Source organism: Hipposideros armiger, unplaced genomic scaffold (assembly GCF_001890085.2).
Source record: "Hipposideros armiger isolate ML-2016 unplaced genomic scaffold, ASM189008v1 scaffold_0, whole genome shotgun sequence".
In the NCBI taxonomy this organism is placed as follows: Eukaryota; Metazoa; Chordata; class Mammalia; order Chiroptera; family Hipposideridae; genus Hipposideros; species Hipposideros armiger.
In genome coordinates this window covers 5219790-5241376 of record NW_017731350.1, presented here as the reverse complement: position 1 = coordinate 5241376, position 21587 = coordinate 5219790, and the positions used below count along the sequence as shown (strand labels likewise).

General features: G+C 45.3%; 1 protein-coding gene across 4 annotated transcripts in view; it reads left to right on the top strand.

The window, feature by feature from the left end:
• The first annotated feature begins 16 nt into the window (after nt 1–16).
• The window catches only part of LOC109387518 (kelch-like protein 29), a 228368-nt gene continuing 206797 nt past the window's right edge, over nt 17–21587 (top strand). For 2 of the 4 annotated variants that reach the window (XM_019651607.1, XM_019651678.1), the window contains exon 1: nt 17–422. The gene's annotated coding sequence lies outside the window, so the exon portion shown is untranslated. Of the gene's footprint in view, nt 423–7135; nt 7264–7905; nt 8070–8199; nt 9512–21587 lie in introns of those variants that run through there. The other 2 variants (XR_002125068.1, XR_002125066.1) reach the window with 2 other exon arrangements.

The window sequence follows — 21587 nt, the reverse complement described above, 5'->3', positions numbered from 1 at the left end:
GACCCCTTCTCCGGAGCCCGGAGCCCGGAGCCAGCCCAGCCCCGCGGCCGCCGCGGCTGCGGGGAGAGGGCGGGGGCGATGCTGCCGGAGCCGCCGCCGCCGCCGCCGCCTCGGTGAGAGCCGCGCCGCGCGTAGCCGCACCGGCTGACAGGCTGAAGGACTGACTTCCCTCTCCGGGCATCCTCCCTGGGCTGCCGGGAGGCGGCGGCGGAGGAGGCGGAGGAGGAGGAGGAACAGGGGGAGAAGGCGGAGAGCAGGAACGCAAGGAGGTGGACCTGGATCCGTTTCTCCCGGCCAGGACCCGAGCGGCCCCAGCTACCGCTACCCGCCGGCGCCGTCCGCTATCCATCAGCCCTCCTGCGCCCACCCGAGACCCCCGGCTCTCTGCGCGTTGGGCTGGGGCCGGAGCCCCGCGGCTAGAGGTAAGAGCCAGGCTAGGGCGCCACGGATGCGGCTCCCGAGACCCCGAGTCCTGGCTGCAGCGCGGGGCCGTGCCGGGCTTGGGGAGCGGGGCCCGAGAACCCGGTACGCTGGGCTCGGCTCCCGCGGCGGCGGCGGCGCAGGAGCCTCCCGCGTCTGGACTCGCCAGGCTGCAGGAGCCCTTGCGCCTGCGCTGCTCCAGGGGGGGAAAAACGGGGGAAAAAACTTCCTGCCCCCGGGTGTGTATGCACAGGGGCTGCCCGGGACCAGTGTCGCGGTGGTCGAGGATGCTGGAAACCAGTGTGACCCCCGGCCTCGGGGCAGCCCCCTGGCTGGGCCCGGCAGCGCGAGTTCCTCTCCAGGCCGCCTCCCCTGAGCAGCCCAGGGCCCGAGCGGGGCTGGGGGCCAGAAAGACGCACTCAAGGGCTGGACTCCGGGGGGGGGGGCGGCCTCGCGCCCTGCCCTTTGGGGAGGCGCGCGCCTCTGTGCAGCAAGAAGCCAGGTTGGGGTTTCTGCCCCCTCCGGTCCTCAGACCCCGCAGTTGGGGACCGGGTCTCTTCACTCAATCTCAAGTAACTTTCGAGGTAGAGGAGCTTGAAAACCATCGGGAGGGGAGCCGTACAGACCTCGTTGTGACCCCCCCTTCCTTTAACACCTCATGGGGGCCACCGTGTTTGGAACGCGGAAAGGCGAGCTTACGTGGATGGCGAAGGGACGAGGATGTGGTGTCAGGTGGGGAGGGGTTGTTTATGGGTGGGATAGAGGGACCCGGAGATGTGTAATGTGCGAGTGTGGACGCGCGCCCCGACTCCCGCAGGGAGAGCTGGGTGGCCGAGGGCTCACGCCCGGGTCTCCCGGGCCTGGAGCGGGCCGAGAGCGCGAGGGTTATCTGCGTTCGCGCCGCGGGTGCGGGATCCGGGCAGCGCTGATCCCGGCCCGGAGGGGAGGAGCGCGCTCGCCCGGCGCCCGGAGTGCGGAGCCGAGAGCCGGGGTAGGTCCGAGGTAGCTTCCGGGGCAGGTCGGGTCTGCGCTGGCTGGGGAAGGCGGGGACGCGCTGCCTGCCGGCTACCAACCGTCACCGAGGAGAGGGGATGGAGGCAAAGCGCGAGTCTCGGATGCCTGAGTCCTCCGGCTGGTAAACCAGTTGTCGTTGCTGGGCTCTGGCACCCAGGGCAGACGAGGTCAATTGGCGGGTCCTCCCGCGGGTCCCCAGGATGCTGATGGGTAATGAGCCGCCGCCTCTGCCGTCCCCGCCGCTCAGCAAACGCTCTCCTCCTTCCCTACGGTGCTTGCGCCACACCGCGCCCCAGGCGAATCGTGGACGCAGGTATTTATGTAGCATTAGGCGAGACCTCGACGCTGGAGGGACCGCGCCACTGAGGACTCGAAGCTGCTGGGGCCCGCGAAACTTCCACTTCTTCCACTTCGCCAGCTCAGGGACATTCAGGCTCCACAGCTGCAGGCTCCGGTCCCTAGTCAGCTGAGCTACGCTGGGATTCGGACTCCTCTTGCAGTGACAGATCTGTCCCGGTTACAGCTGTCTTGACCCTGATTTCAGCCTCTTTAAAGTCATTTGCCTAGTCACTACAGAGTTCCTGCCTTGCCCTGTAGTCTGATCTCCAACTCAGCGCTGGGAAGGCAGATTTAAGGAATCATTTCCGTTTAGGACGAACGACAGCAAATTTAATTAGCCTACCTCATTTCTGATGTTTTAAAAAATTATACTGGGGGATTGTAGAGCTAACTTTTTCACTCTTTTTTTCTTTGGTGTGTGTGGGGGGGTGTGGAGTGGTGAACAATTATACAGATTGCTGATCCTGACATTGGGCGAAAACGTTGTCTGATAACACACAGGCTGGTTGGTATGGATTTGAGTCAGTCACATACAGCTATAGAGCCGTGTACCACTGATGACTATAATCTCCGACCTATACATTGTTCTGGGTGTGCTTGATATATCACCCTGCTATAAGTCAGAGGAATGCTAGCATATGTGCCCTTAAACTCTACATGAATTTAATGGCATTTAAATTGGTTTATGGGCTGATACATTTAACCAATTTTAATAACTTTTCTGCACAAGCATCTAATAAACCGTATTTGTCCGTGATTAAGAAAAGCATTCTCTTCCATGCAGCCTCTCCATTTCTGCGCAGTTAACGGAAATTTATAGGTCTCCAACTTTCATTTGCAAGCAACAATCCAAACAAAATACCTACAGTTGTGCTGAAATAAAACATCCTATGGTAGCCATGGTAACAAATAGATTAGGGGTTATTGGTTTTCATCTGTATGTGAGGGGGAGAAGGAATCGAGTGTTGTGTCTTTTTAATCATGTGTCTAATGAGTGGTGGTCATACTTCAAGTGCTCAGTGTGGAAGACAGGCAAGTCCGAGAATTCAGTTTCGTGAGAGGTTTGTTGGAAAAAGGACTAGTAGAGCCCAAGAGAGTGATTTCTGCTAGCTCCTCATACGCAGAACGCAAATGGATGAAACCTTTCTTGTTTTTCAAGATGTAAATTGAGTCAGGTCCTTTAAGATTAAAAATATATATATATATTTCACTTTTAGACTGTTAGTAAAGGAACCTTTTATATCCAGCTCCTGTTTTCTAGGAGTAAACATGTTCAAAGTGTGGATGTTGGTGTGCTTTGAGTGTTACAGTTGTTATCCACACCTGTCAGTCGAAGTGAGGCATATCATTAGTCTATTCAAATCTTGCCTATTTCAATATTCATGCATTTCCATGGTGATCCATTCCATCTTTGTTTACTTAGTCAACCTTATAAATCTTTGGCATCAATTTCAATTGTGCCATCTTTTTTTCTTCCATTTGTCAATTGATTTGGCTGCAAATCATTCCCATTTAAAGCATTTCTTTTTCCCCCCTTCTAGTTCCAAAAAGTTTACACTATAATTCCATTACACACAGTTATAAAGGGGTTAAATTTTTTAATAGACTAAAATAACACCACTGATGCTAATGTAATTTTTTAGCATCTCATTTGATATGTGTGTGTGTGCACATGGGTATTCTTTTTTCCTTCCTGCAGGTTTATGGTAAACCTGTCTTGTTTTATGGCCTGGAGATGTCCATGCAATCCAGCAGAATTGACCAAAGGTTTTCTTCCTTCCTTTTCTCCTTCCTTCATTCCTCCCTTCCTTCTTTCCTTCCTTCTTTTTTTCCCCTACCCCATTATGATTCAAGGATTCTTTGTTTTCAGCTATATGTGGCTCAAACAGATTTTGGGACTTTGTGTATTAGAAGGGGTCTGTTCTTCTAGGATCTTTCTCATACAGTAGGATCCAAAGACAGAGAAGGCTCCGGAGCATCAGAGGATTTTTTCAAATGCAGTACACATTTAGTCACAACAGCATGTAGTGTCCCTAGGATCATAGTAACATTGTAAATTCACTGAACAGGCAGTTTTGCTTAAAGCGAGTGATGATTTTGCTCACCCGCTTTCAACTTTGCTTTCTAATGATGCAGGCCCATGCTAATCACACTGTATACTTCAGAAATATCAAGGCAAGCATTAGCACGCTAGTGACTTATTAGGATCAGGCGAAGTAATTGGAACACTTAAGTTCAAAGTCAGATGGAGAAATGGAATTATTACCAGCCTTGTGATTTTATAATCAGTCAACTAAGTGCCTTCTTGGGGGTAGGGAGAGGAAGAAACGCTGTAAATAAGAAAATCCAGCCATTGGTTTTGGTGGCTGAGGATACACCAAGGCAGAAACCATATGGGACGACTAGAGAACAAGAAATCTCTTTGCAGACCGAAAAGTCACATGTAGACCCAAATGTTTAGAAACTGGAAGAAACTGGAAGAATATTTGTAGTTTGTGCAGAAGATGTCATTTGTTATTACCCAGGAAATTGGGGGTCATTTTCTAATATGCTAAAAACAAAAAATCGGTGACATAATCTCCAGCAAGTACTTTCATTTGAAGAAATTTTTCCATAGAAATGGTCTTAATCATTTTGGTTAAGAAGGAAAAGCGTGCCAGCATTCTTTATCTGCTCATTGGATCAAAACTGCTGAGAGTGGGAGCACTTTGAAAGCAAACTTGGTGGTTCTGCCTATGACAGCTACAAGCTCCCTTTTCCCGAGTCCCAGGTCCGAAAGGTAGTCTGTCCTTTCTTCAAGGAAATCACTTAAAAATGGGGAAATTGAAGCTGCAAATTAAGATGAGGCAAGTTGATCACTGAAAGTAGCAACACTGTTGTTTATGAAATGAACTTGGTTATCGTGCGGCGTTTCTACCTTTAGGGTGACGAAGGGGAAGATTTCTCATTTCCCATGAGAGAGCATATCTGCACGAAATTCAAATGGTTCGGAGACTTTTACTCTGCAGCAGCCGATGATTCAGAAGCTAGAACAGGAACAGTCCAGGATTGTTACGATAGGGGATTGGGTTTGAGCCCAAAGGTCAGCTCCCCAGACATGTAAAGGCTGCCATTGGCCCCATAAGTGTCAATTTGTATAATTATTTTATAGTTGAAATGTTTAAATCATTGCCTCTTTTAAGGATATATACACACGTATAGAAATACATATATATGTATATATATATATATATGTGTGTGTGTGTGTATATATATATTTGTGTATATATATATTATGTATATATAATGTTTCATACAAATATATATTCTGCCACTTTTATTTCCTTGTTTAAAGTGTGGTTTGAAAAAAAGCCACATAACAGAATTTACCACCTTTATCGTGTTTGATTGTGCAGTTCAGTAGTGTCAGCACTCACTGTTGTGCGATGGGTCTCCAGAACTTTTCATCATGCGAAACTGAAACTCTCTACCCATTAAAAATCAACTATCCATTTCCCCCTCCTCCAAACCCTGGCAACCACCATTCTACTTTCTGTTTCTATGAATTTGGTGACTTGAGATACCTCACATAAGTGGAATCTTACGGGACAGCTCTGTGGACATGGGTGTGCAAATATCTCTTTGAGATCCTGCTTCCTGTTCTTTTGGATAAATACCCAGATGTGGGGTTGCTATATTCTAACACTTTTTTTTTTCACGAACATATTACATTGACCTCTTGCTTAAGGGATTTGGTGAAAATGCAGTCAACAGAACACAATCGGATAAAGAATGCAGTAGGTGTGACTGACATTTGTTCTTCCTTTTCTGTGTGTACATTTCCTTGCAAGTCTCAGCACTCTCTTACATGTTGCGTCCAGGGATTGCCTAAGTAGCTGTGATATTGCTGAGTGGGTAAAGGCATGGGCTGAGTGTCAAAGTTGAAGTCCAGCCTCTGGCGCCTACTAGCTCTGTGACCTTGGAAAGATCCTTAACCTCAGGAAGCTGCAGGTTTCTTTCATGAAAATGGAGGGAATAATTGTGGCTGAGGTAACCCTGGTCAAACCTACATCACAGTGCCTGGCCTAGAGCGGTGCTCTAGAAAGGAGAGCTTAGGTAAAGTGAGAGAAGAGGCAGCAGCAATCCAAGAGATCTCAGAAACGGTAGAGACCTAGCCTGTTAAAGTTTGTCATAAACAATTTCATGGTATGCCAGAGTGGGTGTACATGTTGTATTCTGCCAGTCTCATTACAGTACTTATTCTGAAAAGCATAAGAGATTGCATCACAATTGCAATAGTTAAAAATAGCCTTGAATGGAATTGATACATGAACTTTTAATTCCATTTTTGGTGTCATAATTTTAGCCGATGTGGATTTTAGAGGTTAGCTAATCCACCTATTATTCAATCACTATACAGATATCTAGTCCCAGTAATATAATAATAATTAATAATAATAATAATAATAATAATAATGGCCTCCAGTTATGGCTACCCAGTCTATTTTAGTTTATTCTCCATATATTATCGCTAATCCTCATATCAACACTGCCAAATAGGAGTAATCCACATTTTACAAATGAAGATGAGACTCAGAAAGGTAATCAACTGGCCCAAGACCACAAATCCACAAATCTAGCCACGTTGTATAGTAGTTGGGTCTTAACCCAGACCCATCAGCTACCAGTCTGCCTGCCTTGTCTTTCCTTTGCTCGCTCTCTCTCTCTCTCTCTCTCTCTCTCTCTCTCTCTCTCTGTGTGTGTGTTTCTGATACTTCAGACTGGATCTCAGTGCCTTGGCACCACTTCACATTGCCTGTCATGTGCCAGGTACCACGTTGTCTGGCTAATTAAATAAATAAAAGAATTCTCTTATAGGCAAGGAACATGAGCTTAAAGAAGAATGTTTTACCAGCTCGGACCAACATTCATAGTGCTTTTGGATTTGCTCACCTGCTTCCATTTACTCTGGTTCCTGGAATGCTAATGAGAAAAACTTTTAGATGCTTGAATGGCATCTGTTCCAGCAAAATAAATAATAAATAAATAGAAAATCAAAGAGTAGAAACAATGCAGGATTAAGGATATATCCCGGACCACTAAAGACGAAGCTGGACTTGTTCACTCTTGAATCCCCAGTGCCTAGTATAGTGACTGGCACAAACCTCTTTAATTAAAATGTTTGCCTGGATAAATTTATGTCCAGAGACGGTATCAGGTAATTGACATCAAAGCCTACATTTTGGGTAGGTTTTGCTCCGTGGCTATTTAGTTATCTGTTCGTGATTTTTCACTGTATGGAATTTTAGATGCTATATTTGGCCATATGCCTATTAAATATGCTTGTTGATGAATCCTAACTAATCTAAATGGAATCTTCCAGGATTTATGACTTGAGACTTTGAAGACTAATTTTCTTGTAGCTTCTTCATTCCATTGATGACTTGAATCTACCTGGCACTTTTGAGAGTCGACACAAAGCCCGTTCTTCAAATCACACTTATTGGCAAGGTATTGTCTCTATTCAGGTTTTTTAATTTGTGGTATTTCACAAAAGGCATTGTTTTAAAGAAATATGAAACACCTAGAAATCATATAGACCACCACAAAAGGGCAGTAACACTGCATTTTCCAACTTCAGTCCTATTTTTAATCTGTAGATTAGTTTGTTTGTTTGTTTGTTTATTGGAAATGGGTAGAGGATATGAATCAAGCCTGGAGCAGACCTCACAAAAACATGTTTGCTCCCTGTTTTAACTTTTCCAATCCTCGTTCAGCCAAGTAGTGGCTTCCTTGGTCTGAGATTCACTGTGAGAAAGGCATGGTTATAATGCCTGGGATCAAACCTGTAACGCAGTGATGGCACAGGGAATGCTGGGTGAGGGTTAGACTGCAGAGGGCTGGCTGTCCCTGGGTTGGCACAGGCTGCTCCTGTGTGCCTGCCTGTCCAGCTCCACTGCCTCTCCCTTCCTCCCTCCTGGCGTTGTTTCTATCCTAAGGGTAGAATCAGGTCTGAGGCTTCCTTTTTCTCAAGGCACCCTCACAAAGCTCCCAGAAGCGGGGGTGGGGGGGGGTGGGGGGGGGAGCAGACAAGAGGACAAAGCCAGGGCAGTTGAGTGGCTTGTCCTGCTCAGAACATTATTGCCATTTCAGGAGGACTGTGAAGAGGGGCGCGCGCTCTGCATTTATGTGTATCCCTGGGAGTCTCCCTGTGCTGAGAAAGAGCTTCAGGGTCTGAGCTCAGGAACTTCACATCCATGTTCATCTTGAGGCCCTTTTGTTGCAATTCTGCACTGTTTTGACCTCTTCCGATAGGGGTAGGTTATTTTGCCACTGAATTAGCATGTTTGTTTGGGGTAGGTTATTTTGCTGTTGAATTAGCTTATTGGGTGGATGTGAGAAAATATAAGATGACTGTGCTCTGATTCTGGCTCTCCTAACCCAAAGCTAGGGCCGTGGAATGGGGCAGTGTAAGTGCTGCATTTGGAAGCTGTCTGATGAGACCTGGAGGCGGCATGCATCGTGTGTGTCTGTCTAGCCGGATCGTGCTAAAGAAGAGCCTGCTGTAAGGGGAGTGCTGTAATCTATTCGGTTCATGCTGTTCCAACCAGCTTTAATCATCAACACTTGAATAATATTCAAACTGTGAAAGGAACATATTTCTTGCTGAAGCCTCCGTGTGCCGAGTGGAAGCGCCAAAGCTTCTCCATCTACCAATCTATGGCAGCACGTTGCAAAAAAGGGAGCACCTGGATTGCTTCTTGCAACACGGGGAAACCGCCTCTCTCCACAGTCCAATGGCACTAAGATTTAAAATGTCCTCCTTTGCCCCCAGAGAAGGAAACTGATTTTCATGGAAACCATGCTTCATGGAAGTCACCACCCCTCTTGTGAGCTGAAGAGACATTTCCTCCCTGGCCCCAGGTATCTGACAGGGTCTGCCCTGGCACCCTGAAGGAGAGGGCTGGCAGGTCAGGGGCCCACGGCGCTCTCTGGAGGGAGAGGATATGGGTTGTGGGCTGGGGCCTGAGGGGAAGGTGGCAGGCAGCCCTCAAAAGACTACAGGGAAACAGCGTGAGCTACTGCCCTGCTGGGATAAAGACACATAAGCCGTCATCCTGTGGCAAGGGCTCAGCCCTGGGTTTCTATAGATGGCAGTCCTGCCTCTCCTATGCTCTCTCCCCCCACTTCCCATGAGAAAGGCATTCCAGAGCCACAGCCCTGCTCAGGTTCCCACCAAGGAATTTAAAGCTTGTCTCCTGGAGTCCACAGAAACTACAAAAAGCCATCTTTGCGGGGGAGGACCCTTGGGGGAGTTTGTAGGGGTGGGGTGGGTGCTCAGCGAACCTTGAAGTCCCAGTTCCAGAGCTGTCACTCTCAGCTGTTTTTATTCCAGGTATGCCTCTCAGGATGTCTGGTCTTCAGAAATATTTTTTTGATATCTGGAGTAGACACCTGGGCCAGATATAGTCTCCTTGGTCCTAGGAAAAGGGGGAGACAGTTGCGGGCCTGACTCGTTACTCCTGTGCTCTGAATGACCAGAGGGCCACTGGGGGTGGGGTCTGGCATAGGGGACATGCGATTGACATCTAGGGAGTGAGCATGTGACAGTGGAGAGCACAAGACTGGGTTCTCAGTCCTGCACAAAGTTATGATTAAAACTACTTTCAACTCAATAACAAAGAGACTGATTTAAAAATGGGCAAAGATATTAAATAGACATTTCTCCAAACACAATATACCAGTAACCAATGAGCACATGAAAAGATGTTCAACACAACTCATCATTAGGAAAATGCCAAAGACAACCACAATGAGGTACCACTTTACACCATTAGGATGGCTATTATAAAAACAAACACAGAAAATAACAAGTGCAGGTGAGGATGTGGAGAAATTGGAACCCTTAGCTGCTTGTGAGAATGTAAAATGGTGTAAGCGCTACAGAAATTGGTATGGCAGCTCCTCAAAAAAGTTAAACATAGAATTATGATCCAGCAATTTTACTTCTGGGTATATACCCAGAAGAAGTGAAAGCAAAGACTCGTGTTCATAGCAGCATTATTCACAATAGGCAAAATGTGGAAGCGACCCACGTATTCACCAATGGGTACATAAAAGGTGGTGTATACATATAATGGAATGATATTAAGCCTTAAAAAGGAAGGAAATTCTGACACCTGCTGCAACATGGATAAACATGAAAGACATTATGTGCAGTGAAACACGCCAGTCACAAAAAGACAAATGCCGTATGATTCCACTTACATGAGGGACCTACAGAGGTCAAATGCATAGAAACAAAGTGGAACAGTGGCTGCCAGGGGCTGGGGAGGGGGAATGAGGAGCTGCTTAACGGGTGCAGAGTTTCAGTTGGGATAAAGAAAAGGTTCTAGAGGTGGATGGTGGTGATGGCTGCACGCCAGTGTGAATGTGCTTCCTGCTGCTGAACGATATACACTGAAGCGGTTAAAATGGTAAATTTTTTGTTACATATTTTTACCACAATGAAATAAACCAGACTTCTAAACATATTCCAAACTGGTTCTCCTAATAAATTCTTTGAACAATTTGCTTAGGGAAAAAAAGAAGGCATTTACTTTAACAGTTCAAAAATGCTTGTTGAGCACTTTCTGTGTCCCTAGCCCTGTGCTGGGCATCGTGTTTATTTGTTTATTTTATTTGAGGTATAATCATTGAGGCAATACAATAAAATCCACAGATCTTAAGTGTTTAGTTCACTGAGGTTTGATAATTGAATATACCTGTGTAGCCCCCGTCCACAACAAATTATAAAACATTTCCATCACCCCTGAAAGTTTCCTTGTGTCCCTCTACGAGCAAACCCCCTTCTCCCCAATCATTTCTGATGTCAGTCACCATAGATGAGCTTTGCCTGCTGTTGACTTTCGTATAAACAGAAACGTACAGTGTGTGCTCTTTTGCGCCCAGCTGGTTTCACTCAGCATACTGTGTCTGCCATTTATCCATGTTGACACGTGTCCCAGTAGTCCGTTCTTTATGGCTCAGTAGTATTCCGTGGCACGTTCCACAGTTTGTGTGTCCGTTCTCCTGTGGATGGACACTGGGTGGTGCTGTGTTGGGAGAGCAGCACCTGAGGACGTTAGCTGGCCACCTGGGTATGTCTCAGCCGGTGGGGTTGGCATGCAATTCTCCAGGCTGGGGGTCGTCCTGCTTCGCTGGCAGCACACCCAAAATTGAAAGGTCTCCAGGTATTGGCGTCTTGGTGATTTACACTAAAAACATGGCATCCGGTAGACCAGGCACATGTATCGCTGCTAAACAGATTTCTCCCCTGAAGGCACGTCACACAAAAAGCTCAATCTCTATCAGGAGGCTGCTGGTGACTCTGCACTGAGGACAGGAGATTACTGGATGGTCTGAAAGGCCAGTGTCCTTGGGCTGTAAGTGCATCATCCCCTGCTTAGGCAGTCACATGCAGAACTGACCAGATGCCTGTGGGGAACAGGGTGGGGACAAGAGGAGCAGAGCACCCTCCCCACGGGGCAGGGCTAGGGTGCTCAGTCTCCAGCTGGGTCCCTTTCTTCCTGGTTTGGAGCCTCAGGGCTGGCTGACATGTTCTTTCTGTAGCTATGTTAACACCCTTAGCCTGAGACAGAAGCGTGAGAGCTGATCTGTCTTTATGGTGACTTCGTGCTCTCTGTGCTCACCTGTTCGCTGTGGAGTCTATAGTCCGACTCTGAGGTCAGTGTTCCCCATTTCCACATTGGTGGGCAGTGTCTCATCTCATGAAGTAGTGAGCCCCTATGTTTAGAGCCATGACCTTCAATGCCAAGTAGATCTGGGCCCAACATCTTAGCAGGGCCATCTAGAAATGCTGAGATCTTAGGCAAGTTACTTCCTCTTTTCGAGCACAGCTACCTTCTATGACACGAATATGTACTGCCTGCAACAAGCCTGTAAGAGGTTGGAGGTGGGAGGGTAATTCCTGCCTGCCAGGAACTCAGAGAAAATTCATCTGTGTGGAAGCTGAATTCAGTTGCTCCCCCTAGTTCCACATTCCCGGGCAGTGCCTCATCACAAGACATAGACTATACAAGTGAAGAGTGTGTGGGTGACAACTCAAACTGTTGCTCTATCGTAGAGAACGGAAACGGAGGAGGGCCTGATCAGGGCGAGCTGTGGTCACTGGGAAGCCCCACAGAGCAGGGAGCATTTGGAGGCCCCCAAGGGCAAGTGGACTTATGATTTGGCAGCCTCACTCTGTACCCCTTGTTCCCATCCCAAGTCTACCATCTCGCATGTTCAATACCGCTAACAATCTACTCTCTCCCTTGTGAGAAGTAGGCCCAGGAGACCCAGCTTGGGTTTGCACGGTGTGACTAAAGGTTGCGTTGCTCTGAATTCACCTCGGAGGGATGTTGGTGGCACAGTTGGGGGGTACAAGAGCCCTGAGACTGTGGTTGGCACCCTCAACAGAGCCCACAATGTTGATGCGCATGGGACGGGGTAATGGAGTATGGAGCCTGTCTCAACAAGCCCGGGCCAGATGAGTCCTGCCTGCCTACCCCTGGGCACGGAACGGTGTCCCTGCCATGGCTGGAGAGTAGGAAGACAGCGTTGTTCTCAGGGGGACTGTCAGCTGGCTCCAAGGATCCACTCTCTGGCCAGGCCGTTGGCATCCTTGGTTCCCCTCTCTCCAGAACACTCTTGCGGCTTTCTGCCCAGTTCACATCCTGCCCATCCTCTACGGCTTCCTCCAGGAGGAGTGCCACCCATGGACATTATCTGACCCAGGTGCTCATGGAACTGCTTCCTAGAGTCCCCAGCTGACTGTGTGCTCCTGGGGAACTGATCACCTCACATTTCGTGTATATTCCTTTGCTGATTTCCCTCTAAGGGCCTAGGCCCTAGGCCAGTGCTGGGCACGTGCCACAGTTTGAACAATTGAGGCCCCAAGAAGGGGAACGCCACCTAAGACTTGGAGGCAGAGCTGGAACTGGAACCCCAAATCCTAAAGCACGGGAAGAGCATCGTGAACGGGGTGAGGAGGGGCAGGGGCGAGGGATCTGGGTGAGGAATTCTCTCCGTGGACCTGGTGCTGTAGCAAGCTGTCCTGGGTGGAAAAGCACTAACCCGGTGGAATCCGCTCTCTCTCTGTGGCTTATTATCACATGGAAGGAGGCATGATTTCCTAAAACGTGTGACAAGATGAAGAATCCCTTCACCAGGATGTGAAATGGCTGCATACAAATAGCCACAAAAAGATGATCTTTGCTCCATTTCTGCTGCACAGCAGACACGGATCTTTCTGGGCACCTTACCTGTGTGCTCATCTTAAGCGCTTGGGCCTTGGGGTCTTTGGTGAAACCTCAGCCTCTATTTGACACCCAGGTTTTGCCCATACCTGCCCCCCACAATCCTCTTTCTCCCCCCGACTCCTCCCCCAGGTTTCTGTCTCCTCTCTGCCCAGCTATGAACCACACAGCCTGGCTGGGCTGGGGTGGGCAAAAAGGGGCATGAAAGCCAATCCTTGCCTTTTTCTAATCAGGGAACCATAAGGAAGAATACAAAACACTTGTTTGGGGATTGAGAAGAAAATTTCTAAAGTGACTTTATCATGAGTTTGGTTGAGAGAATAGTTTGTAAGAAGGAAACTTAGTTATTTAAAAGAAATCAGGTAATATATACAGTATATATATATATATAATTATATATATATACACACACACATGCGTGTGTAGGTATATATACGTGTGTGTGTGTGTGTGTGTGTATATATATATATGTAATGATATTAAGTATGTAAAAAAAAAACATAGAAGACTAAAAATATGCCATGTTAGCAACAGTCACCTTTCTACCTTTAAATTCTCCAGATTTTTTTTTAAAAATCATATTTTTCATACTGGGAAAAATAACTCGTTTAACAAAGGAAAGAAATTTAACTATAACAATAAGGCTAATGTTTGCCTCCTGCAATAAGTGTTTGTTGTGTACATGCCCACACAAATCCTGGAGAAAACATGAAAAGGACAGGCCCTCACATGGAAGAAATCTTTAAATAACCAGTTTTTAAAAGAGAGGAAGGAACCGAATAGTTCCATATAATCCCACATGAAAATATCCCTCACAATGAATCTCAGACTCACCTCAAAGGAACACTTCTCTCAGGGCTCCGTTTCATCCTGGGACTCCTTCAGGAACCAAGAGCTAGGGCTCTCTTCTTAAAGGTAGCTAAGCTGAAGCAGGCATCCAACCTTTAAAGCCTGCCTTGTTGAACGCAGTGCCAGCCTTCTCAAATAACTGTGCCCCCAAGTGGTCACTTGTACCTGTAAATTACATCCAGCAAAAAGGTTGCAATCTATCAGGTCCTGGACTGCAGGGTGATTGTTTTTTTTTTTTTTAGATCATTGCCCAGAATCAATTACAAGTTCATAATGATGATGATGATAACAATACACGACACAAAGGAGTGAGAAAGGAAGAAACGCAAAGTGTGTGTGTGCGTGTGTGTGTGTGTGTGTGTGTGTGTGTGTGTGTGTGTGTGTGTGTGTGTGTGTGCGCGCGCGCGCCGGCGCGCGTGCCTGGGGAGAAAAGCCGGAAGAATTTTCTGAATGTTTACCTTCCCCATGCCCCTTCAGAAAGGGAGGGGGGGGGAGAGAGAGAGAGAGAGAGAGATTCCAGTTGCAGAGGGCGCTGGCCAAAAGGGGTGAGGTCGGCTATGAGCAGTGCCCTCCCAAGAATTCCGGAGACTTTGCTCTCCTTCTGGGGAGCTGGCTCCCCCATGCCTCTGACGGCCTGCGTCTCTGCAGCAATAGTTCCGTGATGGTCTCCTTGGCAGTCTGCCAGAGGCTGTAAGTGTATAGAGAATTGTGTTTTAATAGAAGGCTTTACCTCTGATACGGATTTAAAATGAGGAAGAAACTTTCTGTTCCTCAGCCACAGTGAAATGCATTTTGCTTCTTGTGAAATGCTGGTGATTACAAGCTCATCTTACATAATTTTATTATTTCCAATTGCTGCCTGTCAATCTCAGGTGATGGTTTCCTGAGAGCAGAAAAGTGGCAGATTCTGAGTGATAATAAAAAGAAAAAGAAAAAGTCACCCAGTCATTAGCAAATCGTACAGAAGTTTAGAAAGGAGAATAATTATCGTTGTGATGAAGCTGTTTAAGACCATCAGAAATTGCATTGCTAAGTGAGACACGGAGAAGCAAATTCAGTTCTGTGTAATGGCCTTTTAGAAAGTGTATTTTCACTTCACCCAAGGGTTGATGTTTGGAATTTTCTTTAAAAAAAATCTTTCCATCTAATGAAGGAATTCTCTTGAATAACCCACCACAGTCTCAGAAATCTCTGACACCACCGAGGTGGTCCACTGTCACGCCCACAAGAGGGCATTTTCTCATCAACTACTGTAAAAAACGATTTGTTTCCTAAAGAGAAGCTGGGAGGCCTGGGGGAAGGAGAGTGTTAATCAGAAGCAGGGGATGGAGAGCTGCTCGCAATTGAGTTGTATGTATGTTTCCACTTAATATGTCCTGCCGGTGTGTGAGCCAGTGCTGCCGGCCAGGAATTCTGCTCACTGTGTTTACTCTGTTTTTAATGTCTTATTCCCAGAATGACTGGGCACCAAAGGAAACCTTCACAAGAGTTTTCTCCAGATACAAGATAGCATGGGCTAGTATGTAGCTACTATGTAATGTATATAGCTAGAATTCACTCCTAGAACTGGTTTTACCCATCAGTGACTTCGGTACTAAATTTGATTTTCTAATATTTTAAGACTCCGGACAAAAATCCTCCTGTTTAAAAGAGCCCTCCACCGTCTCCAGCTCCAAGTTCCTTCCTTAGTTTATTTAACAAATGTTCATTAAGCACCTACAACTATGTGTCAACCTGTCCTCATAGAATATACATTCTCCATAAGGATACTTAGCAGAAAAAAGAAAACAAGTAAAATTGGAGTATTGTCTAGATAACTATGAATGCTATATGGGAAAAGGCAAGTGGTAGCTATTTTGGATCGGGTAGTTAGGAATACTTCTCTCTAAAGAGTAACAAATAATATTCTGGTTTTATTCAGTCGGCACTAATGCTATTTGGATTATAAGCATAGTAAATACTTTAAACTCCCTTTTTTTCTTCAAAAAAGTTAGTTGCAATATTTATTATCTTATGGGATGTGAAACGTGATGAAAACGGAGGAAGCAACATGGAGTTGCCCAGTTACTCGTTTTGTTAAGTAACATTTTTAAATTACCACCTACTCTTCACTCCATCATTTCAAAAAACAATGAATGTTTTAACACCGAAGAGTAGAGTGGGAAGGATATAATCGCAGAATATAGGACAGTTGAATAAATGTAATGTTTTGGAAAACACTACTTACTCTTGAGTTTTCTCATTTTCCGTGGACTTTGAGAACTTCATCACAGACTTGTCCTGTTCATGATAATCACCTACCCTTTCCCCAACCATGCGGAACAAGATACAGAAGGTACAGTAATGGCAGCTCTGTTGGCACCAGCTCCACAAGCCTGCCCAGCTCATAGCCAGACACAAGAGCAGAAAGTGGCATAGTCTCTACCCTGGAGGTTCTAGGATACTGGCAGAGGAGTCCAGCCCAAGAGCTGCGATGTGCTTAGAGACCCGTGTGACATTTTCTGAATCTAGGAGTCAAAGCTCTACTTTGAATACATGTTTTGGAAGGTCAGAGCCGTTTGGGCTGGGAAAATCAAGGAGGGCTTCATGGTGGAGGTGAGCCTTCAACTTGGCCTTAAAGGATAGGTAGGTAGAAGAGGGTCATGGATTATAAGGGGTTGCATGTTCATATTTTTTTTAAGTTAATGTGGAAAATTTTTTGGTAGTAAAAGCAACACCCATTGTATAATACTTGCAGGAATAATGAAGTACTAATCTCTAAAACCCTATTACTTAGAGGTGGTTATTATTAACATTTTATCATATTTTTTTCCTTTGGTTTTGTATTTTTACAGTAGCCGGGGTCATGTTGGATGTGAAATTTTGCATCTTGCTTTTTTAACATTAGGACACTTTCCCATGTCATTGAAAATGATTCTTAAACATCACTACTTAATGCCCACAGCCCCTCATGCCTGCAATCTGGTTTATGTAGCCATTCCAATCAGATGCCTTTTTTTTCCCTACCATGACATCCTGGTTGATATTCTTGTGTATTATTTTGGTTTACAATTTTGGTGTCATGCAGATCTGACAAGTCCCAGTTCTGAGGGTAACGTGAAGCTTGTTACGTTCTCTATCCGGGTCTCTGTCTTGTATATGTCACGTGGACGTAATAGTACCAGCCTGAGAGATACATGACAGGGTGATTTGGGTAGAGTTCTAGAAATAGAATTACCAAGGCTTGATCTTTTAAAAATTATATTACTTTCCAATTATAAGAGTAATGTTCTTTATGGAGAATTTTAACAAAAAGAAAAACCATGCCTAATTTTACCATGAAGAGATAAAAACAATTAACATTTTTGAATCTATTTTTGTCACTTTTAGCAGACTTGGGATCGTACTCTATGTATGTCATTTTATCTCCTTTTTTTCCCTCTTAACCTTGTATTTATTTCCCATTGTTATGCATCCAGAAACATGATCTTAAAAGGCCATATTTCATTATATTCTGTGATATGAATGTGCCATATCTTATTTAACCAATTTCCTATTGTTAAATATGCAGGTAACTCAGTGATTTACTATTATAAATAATCTTGCAATTGGATATTTTTGAGCATAAATATCTGCAGACAATTTGGATTCTTTCCTTAGGATTGATTCCTAGAACTGATATTACCAAATCAGAGGTAGGTACACACTGAAAATATTGAAAACTGTCTTGCCACATTGCCCCCCAGAAAGCCTGTGCTATTTACCGTCCCATAAATCGCACGTGAACACCCATTTTACCGTAGCCTTACCAATTATAATTTTTAAAAATACCTTAGTCTGTTGGTTAGGTGAGTAATGGTATCTCGTGGTCTCAATTTGCACTTCCTTGATTACCAGTGGGCTGGAGCATTTGTTTCTGTGTTTATTGACATTCCTGTCCTTTGCCTGTTCTTCTATTTATATTTATCTTTTTCTTATTGATTTGTAAGTGCTCTTTATGCATAAGAGAATATTAACCTTTTGGTGTAATGTTAGGAATATTTTTCCCAGTTTGTCATTTGTCTTTTAAATTCATTTATGGTTCCTTGGTTGTATAGAAGACTTTAATTTGCTTGTCATCCTATTTATCAGCCTTTTTCACTTTGATGTTTCCTCTTGTTTTTATGCTGAGAAAACCTGTCCCTATCCTGGCTCTCACTGTCTATTGATTTACATTTTCTTCTGCTTGTTTGATTTCATTTTATAGATTCAAGTTTTTGTCCAATTCTAAGTTATCTCGTTTTATTAGAAGATATAAGATAGGAATTTAACTTTTTTTCTTCATAGTTAAGTAATTCTTCTGGTTTGGTATATTGAAAAATCTTTCTTTTCCCCTGATTTGAAATGCTACTTCTCTCATACACTGAATTATTATCTAAGCTAGGGCATGTTTTCTATCTGACCTAGTGCTATGCCACATTGTTATAATTATAGGAGCATGTATATTGTTTTAGAATCTGTAACTACAGGTCATCTTCATTATTAATATTTTCCAAAATGTTTTAGCTACAATTTCTGACACATCTAACAGCCCAGATGCACTTTGGAATCATTTCGCCAAGCTAAAAAAAAAAAATCTTTTCTTTTTTACATGATATTCCTATGAATTAGGTGATATTTATAAATTGATTTAAAAAGAATTGACACCCTGACCATAATATTGAGACTTCCCATTCAGGAGCAAGCTTGTCTGTTTACTCTTTCTTTCTCTCGCTCTCTCTCTTTTTGTTTATTTAACTTTACTTTCATATCTCTCCGTAAACATTTATGGTTTTCTTCATATGAGCTCTGCACTGTTTTTAGAGACTTCATTCCTGCATGCTGCATATAGATAGAGGTTTCCGTCCAATTGTATTTTCTAATGAGTTATTGCTGGCAAATAAGAAATCTGTTTATGTTCTATGTATTTATTTTGTACCTTGCCAGGTTATTGAACTTGATTATGAATACAGTTTTTCAAGGCTTTTAAAACATGCTGATTATTTTATCAAAAGATTGTATATACAGCCAGTAGTGTCTGTGAGAGCTTATATTGTCATTCTTAAGAATCTTTGTTAATTTGGAGGAAAATAGTATTTCAAAGAAGTTTTATTCGGATGCTACGCCTGAGTCCTGGCACCTAGAATTTATTGGGGGCATCTAATCTCAGTATACTATACCTGTGGGTAGGCCTGTCCTGAGACACTAGAGAGCTAGGTGGCCTTGATGTGCTGAAGGGTGCGTTTTTGAGGTGGGAGTTTGAGGTTCATAGCCCTACCTTGTGGGAAGGGTGGGAAGGGCTTGTCATAAAGAAAAATGTAGGTGCCAGTGCTGGACATATGCCCCAGAGTGTTTGGGTACAGCCTGATAGCTATTGACATTAGCTTTAATTTTACCCAGATGTACACTCACAGCCAGACATACTTGACTGTGAAGAAACAGTCAGCAACCATTTGCCCCATTGTTGAGCCCTGAAGGACACTCAAGGTTTCCATCACAGCACAAAGACAACCCCTCAAAGTGAGCAAGATAGAAGAGACAGGCCGACCAGAAATATAACTGCAGTATCGAGGCACTTTGTTCTCAGCAGCTATACTGAGCTCGCATCATGTCGCTCGCTTCGCCGAATTAAGGCCTACTGTCAGTTACGGGGAAGGAAAGGATTCCTCCTACCCTGATTCTCCCCAGTGTATGGCTCAGGGTTGGAGGTGGAATCTCCCCACATCCCCACACACAAGCCTTGTGAATGTACCGATGGTGTGCGTTTCCTCCATTAGACAACTCCACTTTTACTCTTTGATTTCTATACCAGTTTGGGAAGGTTGTTTTCTCCCACTTGAAAATCTTTCTCAAAAGGAACACGTTGCCATCAGCAAAGTCTTCTATGTTGTAACTATCTCCTGTGAAGTCAGCCTCTAAGGGTAGGCACCTTCCCCTCAGTAAAACCTAAACCCATTATTGGTGGTTCAACAAATATCTGAGTACCTTCCGCGTGCCAGGCATTGTGCTTGGCATTGAAACATGACGGCGAGCAAAGACAAACCTGGTTCTGTCCCTTAATGAGCTTACAGTCTAGTGGGGGAGACAGATGCTTTTCAGTTCAGATAGCAGGCATACTGTGCTGTTATAGGGAGCCTGGTCTCAGCTTGGATTCCGGAAGTAGGAGTGACGGATCTGGGGCATAAAAAAAATGGTTGACCTCAGGATTTAAAGGGAAGTGGAGCTGGGGAGGGGATCGTGCATTGCAGGCAGAGGGACAGATGTACTGTGGCCCTAATACGGTGTGTTCAAGGAAAGGAGTCAAGCCCAGGGAGGCTAGAGCTGAGAAAGCAAGGGGGAGTGTGGTCCAGGAGATGGGCGAATTGGGCAGGGAGAGACCATGCGGGGTCTTGTTGGCCACATATAGAATGTTTCTGTTTTTATTGCAAATGCGCTAACTTTGATAGTTTTTAAGCAAGGGAATGGCATTTGCAAAAAGATGATGCTGGCTGCCATGTGGGAACCTACTGAAGAATGCTAAGGAATAACATGGGGTACAGTTAGGGGTGATTTATTGATTGCCAAGTCCAGGCAGGAGTGGACTCAGCAGCTGGGCCTGAGGTGACGGTGCAAATGGAGAGAAGTAAATGAGTTTGAGATGTATAAACTCATTTGTCTTGGCAGGCCTCTGCGGTGGGTTGGATAAGGGGAAATACAGGACAGGGCTGTCTCAAGGGCAACACCTAGATTTCTGGCCTGAGGAACTGGATGGATGAGGTGCCATTGATGGTGTTGGGAACACCGGGAGGGGTCGCATGTGTTGGAGTAGATTGAGATTTATTTTAGCACCAGGTGTGAGGGCTCCTGAGACATGGTGATGGTGGCAGGAGTGTTAGGTGTGTGTGTCTGGCTCTCACTCAGAGAACAGATCAGAGCCAGAGACATACATTTTGAGGGATCGTCCAAGTTAGTTTCAGGGAGAAGAATCTTTGCAGTAAGGAACGGGCTGTTAGGCTAGCCAGCCAGTCACATCCTCTTGGCTGATTCTCGCTCCGACTGCGCTGTGGCTTCCAGAGGCAGTGCTTTCCCAGGTACGGAGGAGATTTCCTGTATATTCTCCACCAGGTGCCGACTGAGTCAACACTGAAGGTTAAAAAGGGGCGTAAGCTAGAGAAACCACGCTTCTCAACAGTCCCGTCTATAGACTCTTGCTTGCCTTCCAGGCTTATAGGTCCCACCCTTCAGGGTGAGTCTCTGAGTACCAAGGTGGAGCCAGGGCCTCTCCTTCCCTCTCCCACCCTCTCTTGAGCCTCCCCTTCCTCCCTGCAGTCCCTCGTTTCCGAATGATGAGCCAGTCATTTTGTTACATGAGCCAAGAAGAACATTATTTGCTTCAATTCAAGATCATTTGGATAGCCATACATTCAATAAATATGTATTAAACACCTTCTACGTGCCAGGCACAGTAGCGTGGATAATAATGGTGACAAAAACATGGTCCTACCCCTCCCAAAGCACTTCTAGTCTAGAGGAGGAGACAAAGATGAAAGAGATGGGGTGTTCATGTTGATGTCACAAACGCTATCATAGAAAGATGTTCAAAATCTCATGTGAGGTCAGGCGAGGGAGGGACCTAGTCAGGGAAGTCAGGGAAGGACTAGGTTGAGTGGAATACATGACATGTAGGAAAGGGCAGGGGTGGGGCAGTGC